Here is a 13,007-nt window from a genome sequence, read left to right as displayed (position 1 = left end):
GACCGGATGTTGATTGCTCATCTTCTTCTTCTAATATTAATTTCCTTTTCCTTTTCACTCTCTTTGATTTTAAGGGCTCTTCATTCGCGTCGGATTGGCGTGATTGAGACGTGTCTGGGCCAATTCTTTTTTCTTCTTCTCTATCTTCTTCTTCTAATTCCTCTTTAAGCATCATAGCGTACCGTTTCACTTCGTCAATTTCAAGTGATATGTTAGGTGGGTCTGAACGCATCACTTGGTCTTCCTCTTGGCTTTGATTGAGACTCGCCAAAATAGCACCAAAAACTTCCTGTCGTCCAGTTGAGCCAATTCCGCCAACTCTTCAGGGTTGCACTCTGACGCAGGACTGTCAGAAGGGGGTCTGGGTGGAGTAAGTGGAGGGGTGCCTGATGGAGTATGAGGCGACCTAGGGGAGGATATGAGTATGGGTGAACGCGGCGATTGGCTTGACGCGTCTGAGTCGACTGGGTAGATGGTTGCTAAGGGTTGGATAGAAAGTGGAATGGACGCACGACTGGAGATGTGGCATTGTGAAGGTAGGCTGGAAGTGGGTCATGCGTTGCACCCACCGGGGTTATGTTAGGAATCAATGGTGGTGAGGCAGGCTTAGTGGCAGCCGTAGATGATGGACGCTGCCTCGGTTTTGCAAGGGTTTTGGCTTTTGGCTTAGGGGTAGTTTTGAGTTTTGGTTGAGGGGTCTTGGCAGGGAGGGCTGTGATGGCTTTGGTGATTTTAGAGGGGAGTTTTGTGGGTGTTGTGGAAGGTTTCGACCTAGACGGCCGCTGGGAAGAAGAAGTGGCTTCGCCGTGCATGGGTTTGATTTGGACAGGGGCTTTGGAGGTTTTTCTAGGGCTCGGGGGAGGTGAAATCGAAACAGACGAGGAAGAGTAGGAACTTACCGGTGAGTCCTTCTCGAAGCTCATGGTTTGGTTCTGGCTATCTGATGCAGACGACATTATGGCCGGAGAGGAGTTTGAGTAGATCGGCGATGAGGGGAAACGGAGAGGCTAGGGTTTTCCTTTTTTTTTTCTTTTGTTTTAGAGAGCTCGAGAGGGAAATGAGGAAGAAGAAAGAAAATGAAGCGTTCGATCTTTTTATAGGCTGAGAGAGAGTTAGTGGGCTAACATCAGGCGGCGCCTGACGTCCGTAATAAATGTAAAGCTGAAGGGACGTCTTGGGTTTCCAAGCACTCGAGTGCTTTTATATTCTTGAGACGCGTCCCTTCAACTGGACCATGCGTTAAACTTGAGTCTAACGCGTCCGTTATTCCTAACTCGATTATACACAACTTTTTTTTTTAAAAAAAAAAAACAAGTAAATTTTCAACTTTATGAAGGCAAAAACAAAGAACAATCAATCTTAAAATAGACAAACAAACAAACCAACAAACTCAAACGCATTGTAAAATACAGAATGCAAAAAGACAAGGATAGAGGAAGCGTCCTTGGAATATATGGCGATGTAAATGCAGGGATGCTTCGACATGGGCCTTACTGGCTTCGCATAGTGCGAGAGATGACTTTTGACATTCCAATCCATCTTCAAAGTATGACTTCACTCTTTGGCCATTTACTTTGAATGCGTTGGTGCCATCCTCCCGTGTTAATTCCACTACTCCATATGGAAAGATTGTCTTAATGATAAAGGGTCCTGACCACCTAGATTTTAACTTCCCAGGAAACAAACGCAGACGTGAATTGAACAATAGAACTTTTTGGCCAACAAAAAGTTCTTTCTTACTAATGCGTTGGTCGTGCCAACACTTTGTCTTCTCTTTGTATAGCTTGTTGTTCTCGTACGCATTCAATCGCCACTCCTTGAGCTCATTAAGCTGAAGTTTGCGTTGAGCACCCACGACGTCTAAGTTCATGTTTAGCTTCTTAACTGCTCAAAACGCCTTGTGCTCCAACTCTAAAGGTAAGTGACAAGCTTTTCCAAATACAAGAGAGTATGAAGACATACTTATAGGGGTCTTGTATGCAGTCCTGTAGGTCCAGAGGGCTTCATCCAACCTCTGTGCCTAGTCCTTACGCGTTGCATTGACAACTTTCTCCAAGATAGATTTGATTTCTCGATTGGAAACTTCCGCTTGACCGTTTGTTTGTAGGTGGTAGGCAGTAGCGATCTTGTGCCTAACATTATATTTTGCAAGTAATTTAGAAATGATGCGATTAATGAAATGCGTACCTTCGTCGCTTATCAGGGCCCTTGGCGTTCCAAATCGCGTGAAAATGTTCCTGGTAAGAAACTTTGAAACAGTGGACGCATCATTCCTAGTACAGGCTACTGCTTCTACCCACTTTGACACATAGTCTACTGCAAGCAGGATATACTGTTGGCCGTAGGACAAGGAAAAAGGTCCCATAAAATCAATACTCCAAACATCAAAAAGCTCAACTTCGAGAATATTGTTCAAGGGCATTGCGTCCCTTGAAAAAATATTCCCGGTGCGTTGGCAGGGGTCACAATTACGAACAAACTCCCTCGCATCTTTGAAGTGGGTGGGCCAGAAGTATCTGCTCTGAAGAATCTTCGCAGCGGTTCTCTGCCCAACAAAATGCCCCCCATAAGAAGAGTCATGACACTCAGCTAAGATGCATTGTGTCTCCTCCTTCGGAGCGTATCGACGCATTATAGAGTCGGTACCTTGCTTATATAGAAACAGTTCATCCCAAAAATAAAACTTGTTGTCATGTACTAACCGTTTCTTTTGCTGAGAGTTGAAGTTCCCAGGGAATTGCTTGGTAGTTAAGTAATTGACGATGTCTGCATACCAAGGTTCCCTGCCTTTAACTCTGAATAAGTTTTCATCAGGGAATGCGTCCTTGATTTCACTTTCTTGATCTTGCATTTCTTGATGTTCTAGCTTAGACAGGTGGTTAGCCACCTGGTCCTCGGTTCCCTTTCTGTCCTGGATATCAATATCAAACTCCTGTAACAGCAGCACCCATCTTATCAATCTTGGCTTCGAGTCCTTTTTACTCATCAGGAATTTTATGGCTGAGTGATCGATATATATGGTGGTTGACACACCAACTAGGTAAGATCTAAACTTTTCAATACCAAACACTACAGCCAACATTTATTTTTCAGTGGTGGTGTAGTGTTCCTGAGAGTCATTCAAAGTTTTGGACGCGTAAGAGATGGGATGTATCAAATTTCCTTTCTTCTGCCCTAACATTGTTCCTACTGCCACATCACTCGCGTCGCACATGAGAATAAAACGTTGTGTCCAATCCGGTGCTATTAATACCGGGGTTGTCGTTAACGCATATTTCAATGTTTCAAATTCATCAGTGCAGTCTTCATTAAAATCGTAGGGCCGATTCGCCTCTAGTAATGCGCTCAGAGGTCACGCAATCTAAGAGAATCCTCTAACGAACCTTCGATAGAAGCCAGCATGCCCTAGAAAACTTCATAAAGCTTTAACATTTGATGGTGGTGGAAGTTTTGCTATGACATCTATCTTGGCTTCATCTATTTCCAACCCAACCTTAGATATTTTGTGGCCTAAGACAATTCCTTCGGTTACCATGAAATGACATTTTTTCCAATTCAGCACAAGGTTTGTTTCCTCGCATCGAGCGAGGACGACCTCTAAATTATCTAGGCATGATTGGAATGAGTCTCCAAAGACTGAGAAATCGTCCATGAAGACTTCAACGGTCTTTTCTAAGAAGTCGGAGAAGATAGCCATCATACACGTTTGAAATGTCCCCGGTGCGTTGCACATCCCAAAGGGCATGCATTTGAATGCAAATGTTCCAAAGGGACAGATAAACGTTGTCTTCTCCTTATCTTCTGGATCAATCAAAATCTGGTTATAACCAGAGTATCCATCAAGAAAGTTGTAAAATTATTTGCTCGCAAGTCTGTCAAGCATTTGGTCGATGGAAGGAAGGGGGAAATGGTCTTTCTTGGTTGCTGCGTTGAGCTTCATGTAATCCATACAGATGCGCCAGCCTATGACAGTCCTCGAGGGTATGAGTTCATTATTGTTGTTGACTATCATAGTCATTCCCCCTTTCTTGGGAACGCATTGGACTGGACTTACCCAACTACTGTCGGATATAGGATAAATAACTCCCGCGTCCAACCATTGTAAAATTTCTTTTTAGACCATTTCTTTCATTATGGGGTTCAACCTTCTTTGATGCTCGATTGACCCCGACTTCCCTTCTTCCAGCCTGATCTTATGCATGCAATAAGATGGGTTGATGCCGCAGATATCCGCTAGCGTCCACCTTATTGCACGCATGTACTTTTTCAGCATCTGCAAAAGAGAGTGCTCGTTAGGCTCTGTAAGATTCGTGGAAATGATCACAGGTAAAGTGTTGTTGGTTCCAAGGAAGGCATATTTTAGGTGACTAGGCAATGGTTTCAACTCGAGTTCTGGTGGTTCTTTAAGTGATGGACGCGTTGGTTTTGTCCGCTGCTCACTCAGACTTGGCGGCTCTGATTCTTTCAGGTTCTCCTCCAACACAAGGACCTCACATACATGGGTCTCTTCTTCAGGTAACTCTAAACTGTTCAGTTGATAATCTTCATTATCTGGGAACTTTAATGCATTGAGCACATTAAACTTCACCTCTTGACTATCTACGCGCATAGTCAATTTGCCTTTATGCACGTCAATTAAAACTTTCTCAGTAGCTAGGAAGGGGCATCCAAGGATAATTGGTACCTCTCTATCCACTTCATAGTCCAAGATAATAAAGTCTGTTGGGAATATGAAGTTGTCAACCTTTACCAGAACGTCTTCAATCTTTCCTTCTGGGTACTTGATTGTTTTGTCAGCGAGCTGAAGAGTAACAGAAGTGGGTTGTGCTTCACCAATTCCCAATTTCTTAAAGATTGAGAGAGGCATGGGATTAATGCTAGCTCCCAAATCGCACAATGCATGACCCACATCCAACCCTTCTATTGAGCAAGGAACTGTGAAGCTCCCAGGGTTCTTCTGCTTCTTTGGTAGACTATTGCTTACTAACGCGTTGCACTCCTACGTTAGCGATTACTTCCTTCTCACTGACTCTTCTTTTATTTGTCAAAATGTCCTTAAAAAATTTGACATATGTTGGCATCTGCTCCAAGGCCTCTATAAGTGGAATGTTGATATGTAACTGCCTTAGGAGCTCAAGAAAGCGCTTGAATTGTTGTTCATCATTCTTCTTCATCAGACGCTTAGGGAATGGTGCGTTTAGAGGCACCGCAGGTTTTTCCGCGTTAGACGTACTGGGTTCTGAATGGCTTGTAGTCTCAAGCGTTCTTTCTTCTTGCTCCATTGAACATGTGATGGGTTCTTTCGAAGGACTGCTGTTTCTTGGATTCATTCTTCTTTCTTCAAGAGCTTTTCCACTTCGCAACGTCACCGCGTGACATTGCTCCTTCCCATTGTTATTCCCAGGTGTTTCAGTATTGCTAGGTAGAACTTCAAGCTACCTGCTCTTCAATTCGCTCGCTATCTGCCCTACCTATATTTTCAGGTTTCTGATAGATGATGTTTGACTTTTCAGCAATGCGTCATTTTGGGCTATGTACTCCTTCAATAGGTTCTCAAGCAGAGATCCTAAGCTCGACGCCTGTCCTCCTCTATTAAAGGGCTGTTGATGTGGCTGATGCGTTTGTTGAAATGCAGATGACGGTCCATTCCTTTGCTGTTGGTTCGCCCTGGGTGGTGCTCTTGATGATTTCCTCCTGTCTAAGAAAAATTTGGATAGTTTCTCCATCTAGGAGTATATGTATTGGAAATTGGGTTGTTTTTAATGAAATATACTGACTAAGGATTTTGTGGGCAATCCGCATAGGAGTGAAGATCTCCACAGCCCGCACAGCTAACCATGGGCTGCCCAAACGCCTCTACCTGATTCACCTTCTGTTGATTTGATGCGTTTCCTAGCATTATGTTCTGCAAAAGTCTGGTCATCGTAGCCACTTAAGCAGAAAGTGTGGCTATTGCATTGGAATCGATAGAATTAACGTTCTGAGATCTCTTCTTCCTGCCAGCTCTTCCATCATACGTATCGTCCACCCATTCCATGTTGTGCTTAGTAATGCGGTCTAATATCTCTTTAGCCTCAGTGTAAGATTTGTCCATAAGTCCACCAGCTACTGCTACATCTGCTGCCATCTGCGATGCTCTATTCAATCCTCCATAAAACGTCTCCATTTGGATAGTTAGTGGTAGTCCATGGTTCAGGCAATTTTTTATCAGTCCCTTAAAATGCTCTCATGCGGCGCTTAAGGTCTCAGCTTCTTCTTGTTCAAAGTTCATAATCTCTCGATGCCTCTTCGCGTTGGTGGTAGGTGGGAAGTATTTTTGCATAAATTTCTCCACCAACTTCTCCCAAGTGGTGATTTCACCAAGCTTCAGTGAGCTTACCCATTGTTTTGCATCATCACGCAAAGAATAGGGGAATAAAGACAGCCTGATCGCCTCTGGGGTGATCCCAGGAATCACAAATGAGTTACACGTTTCCAAGAAACGCTTCATGTGGGCGTAAGGATCTTCACCACGATCACCCCCAAATTGTCCAGCAGTCTAGAGCACTTGAAGCATTACAGATTTCATCTCAAACCTCGTCCCGTCTGGCGTTGGGTATATGATTCCTGGAGAGAAATCATACAGTACAGGGGACGCGTACTCCCTCATTGGATGCGTGCTGCTGTTCGCCATAAGGATCGGATTCTGTGCAGCATGAGCTAGTTGCTGATTTGCTTGTTCTTCTGCCATTGCTCGTTGCCTGTTCTGTTGTCTGAGAAATTGCTGCCTCAACCTTCGATGACGATTAGATTGGTTCCTACGTCGAAAGGTCCTTTCAATCTCGGGGTCGTATCTGAGTTTAGGAGTGTTCTCCCTGCTCATAAACGTTCACAAGCTTAGGCTTAGCTTATAATACTCCTTCGACCAAAGTGTTCCTACAACAGACTAAACGAAATTTCTGGTTAGTTTTACTTCTGAATCCCCGACAACGATGTCAAAAACTTATTTGTTGCTATCGTGATTCGCTCTAGAAGTGTATTGTATAAAATAAATTGGAAGAATAAGTTCTAAGTATAAGTGATGCGTTGATGCTTTGATGCATTTAAGTATTTGTAATGCATTAATGCGTTAGAGAGATGCAACAGAACGCACAACACTTCTTCTAATGACGTTTAAGTTTTCCTAAACCAGACCCAAGTATAAATCTAATTTAGGTTCCTGGCAAGTCCAGGGTCGAACTCAGGGATTCAGTTAAACAAACGCAGACCTTGCGTTGTATCTATTGTAAGGGGTTTTCCTAAATATATGAAGAGAAATATGTTATTTACACTAAAATGTTGTGCCTGTGCAAGAAGATACAAAAGAGTTGAGTAGTGAGTGATGGATCATGCGAGAATGGAGTTTAATGTAAGTGGTATGGATCGGTCTAAGATGAGTGTACACAAACCAGAATTTGATGAGGATAAGATGGGATGATTTACTTATCTTTTGTTTATGCGTTAAACTTTATTCAACACTTCTCAATGCAAATAACATACAAAACCTATCTCTAGGATGCATGCATCTAACATAGAATGCAATAAACACCAATAAGTCTATCTCTAGCTGTACTAGGCATCCTACTTGATGCAGCTTAGTTATTCTCTCGAATAATCTAAGTTAAAGATGCTTTTACCAAGTGATCAAGTCGGCCTAAGCGTTTGAAATGAAGTTTTGCATAAAGTATAAATGCATTCAACATAAACAAGAAATAAACAATGGCAAAATGTGATGGATCAAATATATGAATTTTATAAAGAAGCAAATTATCTTTACAAAAGCAATATTCAATCAAAATGCAATAAAAGTGATAAATAAGATGAAAGGAACTGAGTCAAGCCACAGAGTACAATCTCTTGTATCTCTTTGGCTCAATTCTGTTGTGTACAATCACTTGTATAGGAGTTGGACAAAGTGTCTTTCTCAAGCTCGGCTTCCTCCGCTCCCTGACCGACGGTGGTGGTGGTTCTCAACCCTTCTGATTGTCTTGGCACCACAACACAACTTAAACTACGACTACGCTAATTACAGAGAGTGAGAGTCTTGATAATTTCTATGTGCTCCGAATATAGTGAACTCTGGAGGGACTTCATCTATTTATAGGCATTGGTCATGTCAATGGGCAGCATTAAAGTCCATGCCATGATCAGCCGTCTGACTCTCGGACGCTTTTCAGACGTCGCCTGACTCTCGGAAGCTTTTTAGATGCCACCTGACTCTCGGAAGCTTTTTAGACGCCGTCTGCTACTCGTGCCCATACTTGCAAGTGGTGATGTGACACAATCAGCCTGGATCAATGAATCTTCTCTGCGTTGAATTCCCTCCAACGCATGGCCCATGCGTTAGAGCTTTCCCTGCGACACTTCTCTAATGCGTTAGCGTTAATCCTCGTGTTGAAATCCTGCAATACAATGCGTTAGTGTCGCGATATTTAGTAATAAAACTTCTTTTGCATGAGTTTGCTAATGTTTGAATAAATCCATGCGTTTCTTCTAAAAATGAGGAGAATTTATCATTAAAAATCTTAGTTGTTCCAACTTAAGAGCAAAAATAACTTGTATTTCTACAAGTTATCATATTTTTTTTTTTACTTTATTTAACCATAACTAGTAAGTCGACCATTCTTAGGTTGTTCATAATAACGGTTGGGTCAAATGTTTTTTACCCCAAAATTACATCTTGCTCCTTAAGTCCCACTGATCCTCTAATGAACAATTGGTTTGTGATCCAATCATTAAACAGAGTCGCTTGAGCCAATGAGAGGGTGGGACCCCTTGTTTAAGACTTGAATTTAGTACTTAAGATAACAACCTTTCTACTATCCCTAAATCAGGTGGGTGTGAATTCTATCTTGCATTCTATGTCTCCAGCTCTCTACCCAGTCTTACCCTTGAAATGGGAGGCTTATTGAGTCGGCGCTATTGACCCAACCCTCATATATGCAAATCTAAGGATAATCTTGAATAAATAGGAGTTCATAGTTAGCTAACAACATTATTAAATAAGGATAACTTATTTCTTGGTTCGATCTTATGCAAACTCATTGCATAGGACAATTCACTTCTCATGTCTCCACATGAACGATTCAGGATCACATCGTTTGTACAATCTACAAAGTAGGCCACATCCAATAATATTACCAGAATAAGGTACGCAATCTTATTCATATACTATAGACCGTTTTGGCTATTTACTCGAACTTATTCCATATTGATGTCTCCACATAAAGTTCAAGTATTCATGTAATAGCCATGAATCTTAGTTTATTGGATTTAGTCTTTACAAATGCAATTTACATATTCAACAACAACTTTTATTGAATAAATGTTAATAATATCTTTTATTGATAATAGAATATGCTTATTTTTACAAACTGTGAGTTGTAGGACATACAACCCAACATTGTCTGCTTTATCTTCTGGATTATATTATACTCATATACGAGTAATTGAAACATATGCAACAATGAACTTGGAGTTCATGAATTCAGATATATTTACAATTTGGCATGATAGATTAGGTCATCCAAGGTTATAATGATGAAAAGAATGATTGAGAATTCAAATGGACATCCATTGAAGAGCCAGAAGATTCTTCAATCTAATGAATTATAATGTGATGCTTGCTTTTAAGGAAAATTAATCATTAGACCATCACTAGTCAAAGTGGGAACTGAACCACCTGCATTTTTAGAACGAATTCATGGTGATATATATGGACCTATCAACCCACCAAATAGATCATTTAGATATTTTATGATACTAATAGATGGTCACACGTGTACTTATTATTAAGTCGAAATCTTGTATTTACAAGATTATTGCTCAAATAATTAAGTTAAGAGTACAATTTCCTAATTATACAATTAAGACCATTCGTCTTGATAATGCCGGTGAATTTACATCCCAAGCTTTTGATAATTATTGTATGTCAATTGGGATAAGTATTGAACGTCTCGTAACTCATGTTTATACACGATAGAGTTTAGCAGAATCATTCATAAAACGTTTGTAGTTAATTGCTAGACCATTGCTTATGAGAACTAAGCTTTCTACATCTGTGTGGGGAATGCTATTTTGCATGTAGCGTCACTTGTACGCATTAGGCTAGTACTCACTATTACAATTAGCTTATGGCCATGAACCAAATATTTCCCATTTGAGAATTTCTGGATATGCAGTATATGTTCTAATTGCTCCACCACAACGTACTAAGATGAGTCCTCAAAGGAGGTTAGGAATATATATTGGATATGATTCATCATCAATTATCAAATATCTTGAATCCCTGATGGGTGATGTATTTACTGCATGATTTGCTTATTGTCATTTTAATGAGACAAATTTTCCAACATTAAGGGGATGAATTAAGAAGTTGGAAAAAGAAATTACATGGAATGCATCGTTATTGTCTCATTTAGATCCCCGTACAGATCAATGTAAACTTGAAATTCAAAAGATTATTCATTTGCAAAATATAGCAAATCAGTTACCAAATGTGTTTATAGATATAAAAAAAGTAACTAAATCACATATACCAGTTGCAAATGTTCCATCAAAATTTGATTTCCCAACACAGCAAGTTGTCACTAATGAATCTGAAACACGTCAGAAACATGGTAGATCAGTGGGTTCTAAAGATAAAAATCCTCGAAAAAGAAAAATAATTAATAGTCAAGAAGACTTGGTTGAGGATGTAAATACACATGAAGAAATTCGTGATACAACTAATGAGGAAGGTGGAATACATAAAGATAATAATGAGATTTCAATAAATTATGTCATGATAGAAAAAAATTGGAACCGAACTCATGTAGTTATTGACAACATTTTTGCGTATAATATTGCTTTTGATATTATATCTGAAAATGAGGATTTTGAACAAAGTTCTATTGAAGAATGTCGACATAGAAAAGATTGGCTTCGGTGGGAAGAAACAATCGAGGTAGAATTAAACCCACTTTCAAAACGTTAGGATTTTAGACCAGTAGTCCGAATACCAGAAGGTGTCAAACCTGTGGGATACAAATGAGTATTTATGAGGAAAAGAAATAAAAACAATGAGGTTGCAAGACATAAAGCAAAACTAGTTGCACAAAAACCTAGTATTGATTATGAGGAGACATATTCTCTGGTGGCAGTTGCAATTATACTTAGATATTTAATTGGTCTGACTGTGTATGAAAGTTTGGATATGCATCTTATGAATGTAGTCACAACATATTTATATGGATCTCTTGATAATGATATTTATATGAGGATCTTAAAAGTATTTAAGGTACCTGAAACATATAAATCAAATTGTTGGGAATTGTATTCAATAAAGTTACAAGGATCACTACATGGATTGAAACAATCAGGGCGAATGTGATACAATCGCCTGAGTTGATATTTGTTGAAAGAAGGATATCAAAACAATCCAATATATCAATGTATTTTTATAAAGAAATCACAATCAAGATTTACTATTATAATTGTATATGTTGATGACTTAAATATAATTTGGACTCCTAAAGAGCTTTCAAAGATAATAAAATATCTTAAGAAAGAATTTAAAATGAAAAAATCTCGGAAAAATAAAATTTTTCCTTGGCTTGCAAATTGAGCATTTAGTAGATGAGATATTTGTTCATCAGTCACTTATACATGAAAAGTTTTGAAAAGATTTTATATGGACAAAATACATTCATTGAACATTCCAATGGAAGTTCGTTCACTAGATGTGAAGAAAAATATATTTCGACCTCAAAATGATAATGAAGAACCTTTTGGTCCTGAAGTACTATATCTTAGTGCAATTGGTACACTTATGTATTTTGCTAATAATACAAGACCAGATATTGCATTTTCAGTAAATTTATTAGCAAGATATAGTTTTTCTCCAACAAAAAGACATTGAAACGAAACTAAGCATTGGTACGAAACTAAGCATATATTTCGTTATCTCTTATGAACAATCAGCGTGAGGTTTTTTATTCAAATAAATCAAATTTTGATCTAGTTGGTTATGCAAATTCTGGATATTTATCTGATCCACACAAAGCTAGATCTCAAACAAGTTATTTGTTCATATGTGGAGGAATTGTTATATCACGATGATTTGTGAAACAGACCATAACAACCATTTCTTCAAATCATGCTAATGCAATTCACGAGGCTAGTCGAGAATGTGTATGCCTAAGATCAGTGACTCGGCACATTTGTGGAACATGTGGTTTGTCTTCTAGTAAAAATCTTCCAACGATATTATACGAAGACAACACAACATGCATATTGCAAATCAAAGGAGGATATATTAAAGGAGATAAAACAAACATATTTCACTGAAAATTTTCTACACTCATGATCTCGAAAAAAATGACGACATCACTGTATAACAAATTTGTTCGAAAGATAACCTGACAGACTTATTTACAAAGGCATTTCCTACCGCAACCTTTGAAAACTGGTGCACAATATTGGAATGCGGCAACTCAGAGATCTTAAGTGATATTTCCATGGGGGGGAGTAAATATACTTTTTTAGAGTATTAGATTATATGAAATATATACTATTTTTCCTTTACTATAATTTTCCTAGTGGGTTTTTTCCTAGTAAGGTTTTAACGAGACATATTTCATATATAATTGGTATCTAAGGGGGAGTATTATAAATAGGTTGTAGATGTCTATTATTAATGTTTATTGCCCATGTGTCATTTATCCATTACCCCATGTTGTCCATGTGTGTCAAGATTACACACTATCAGTATCCATGTAATCCACCTTCGACTTGCCAAATTAATGGCATTTTGTGGATTTTGAAAGATACATATTGGCAATCAATCCAAAAAGATTAGAGAAAGTGGAGAAATTCTTTATTTGTTATTTATTTATTTTATATATTTATATATTATATTATATTTTCTCCATGTCCGTATTCTTGTTTTGCACCGTTATGCTCCTCAAATTCACAACCATTTTTAGTTATTTTATATATATATACTATTG

Source organism: Benincasa hispida, chromosome 1 (genome assembly GCF_027475165.1).
Source record: "Benincasa hispida cultivar pf3 chromosome 1, pf3_genome.v1.1, whole genome shotgun sequence".
Classification (NCBI taxonomy): domain Eukaryota; kingdom Viridiplantae; phylum Streptophyta; class Magnoliopsida; order Cucurbitales; family Cucurbitaceae; genus Benincasa; species Benincasa hispida.
Note: the sequence above shows the minus strand (reverse complement) of the source record.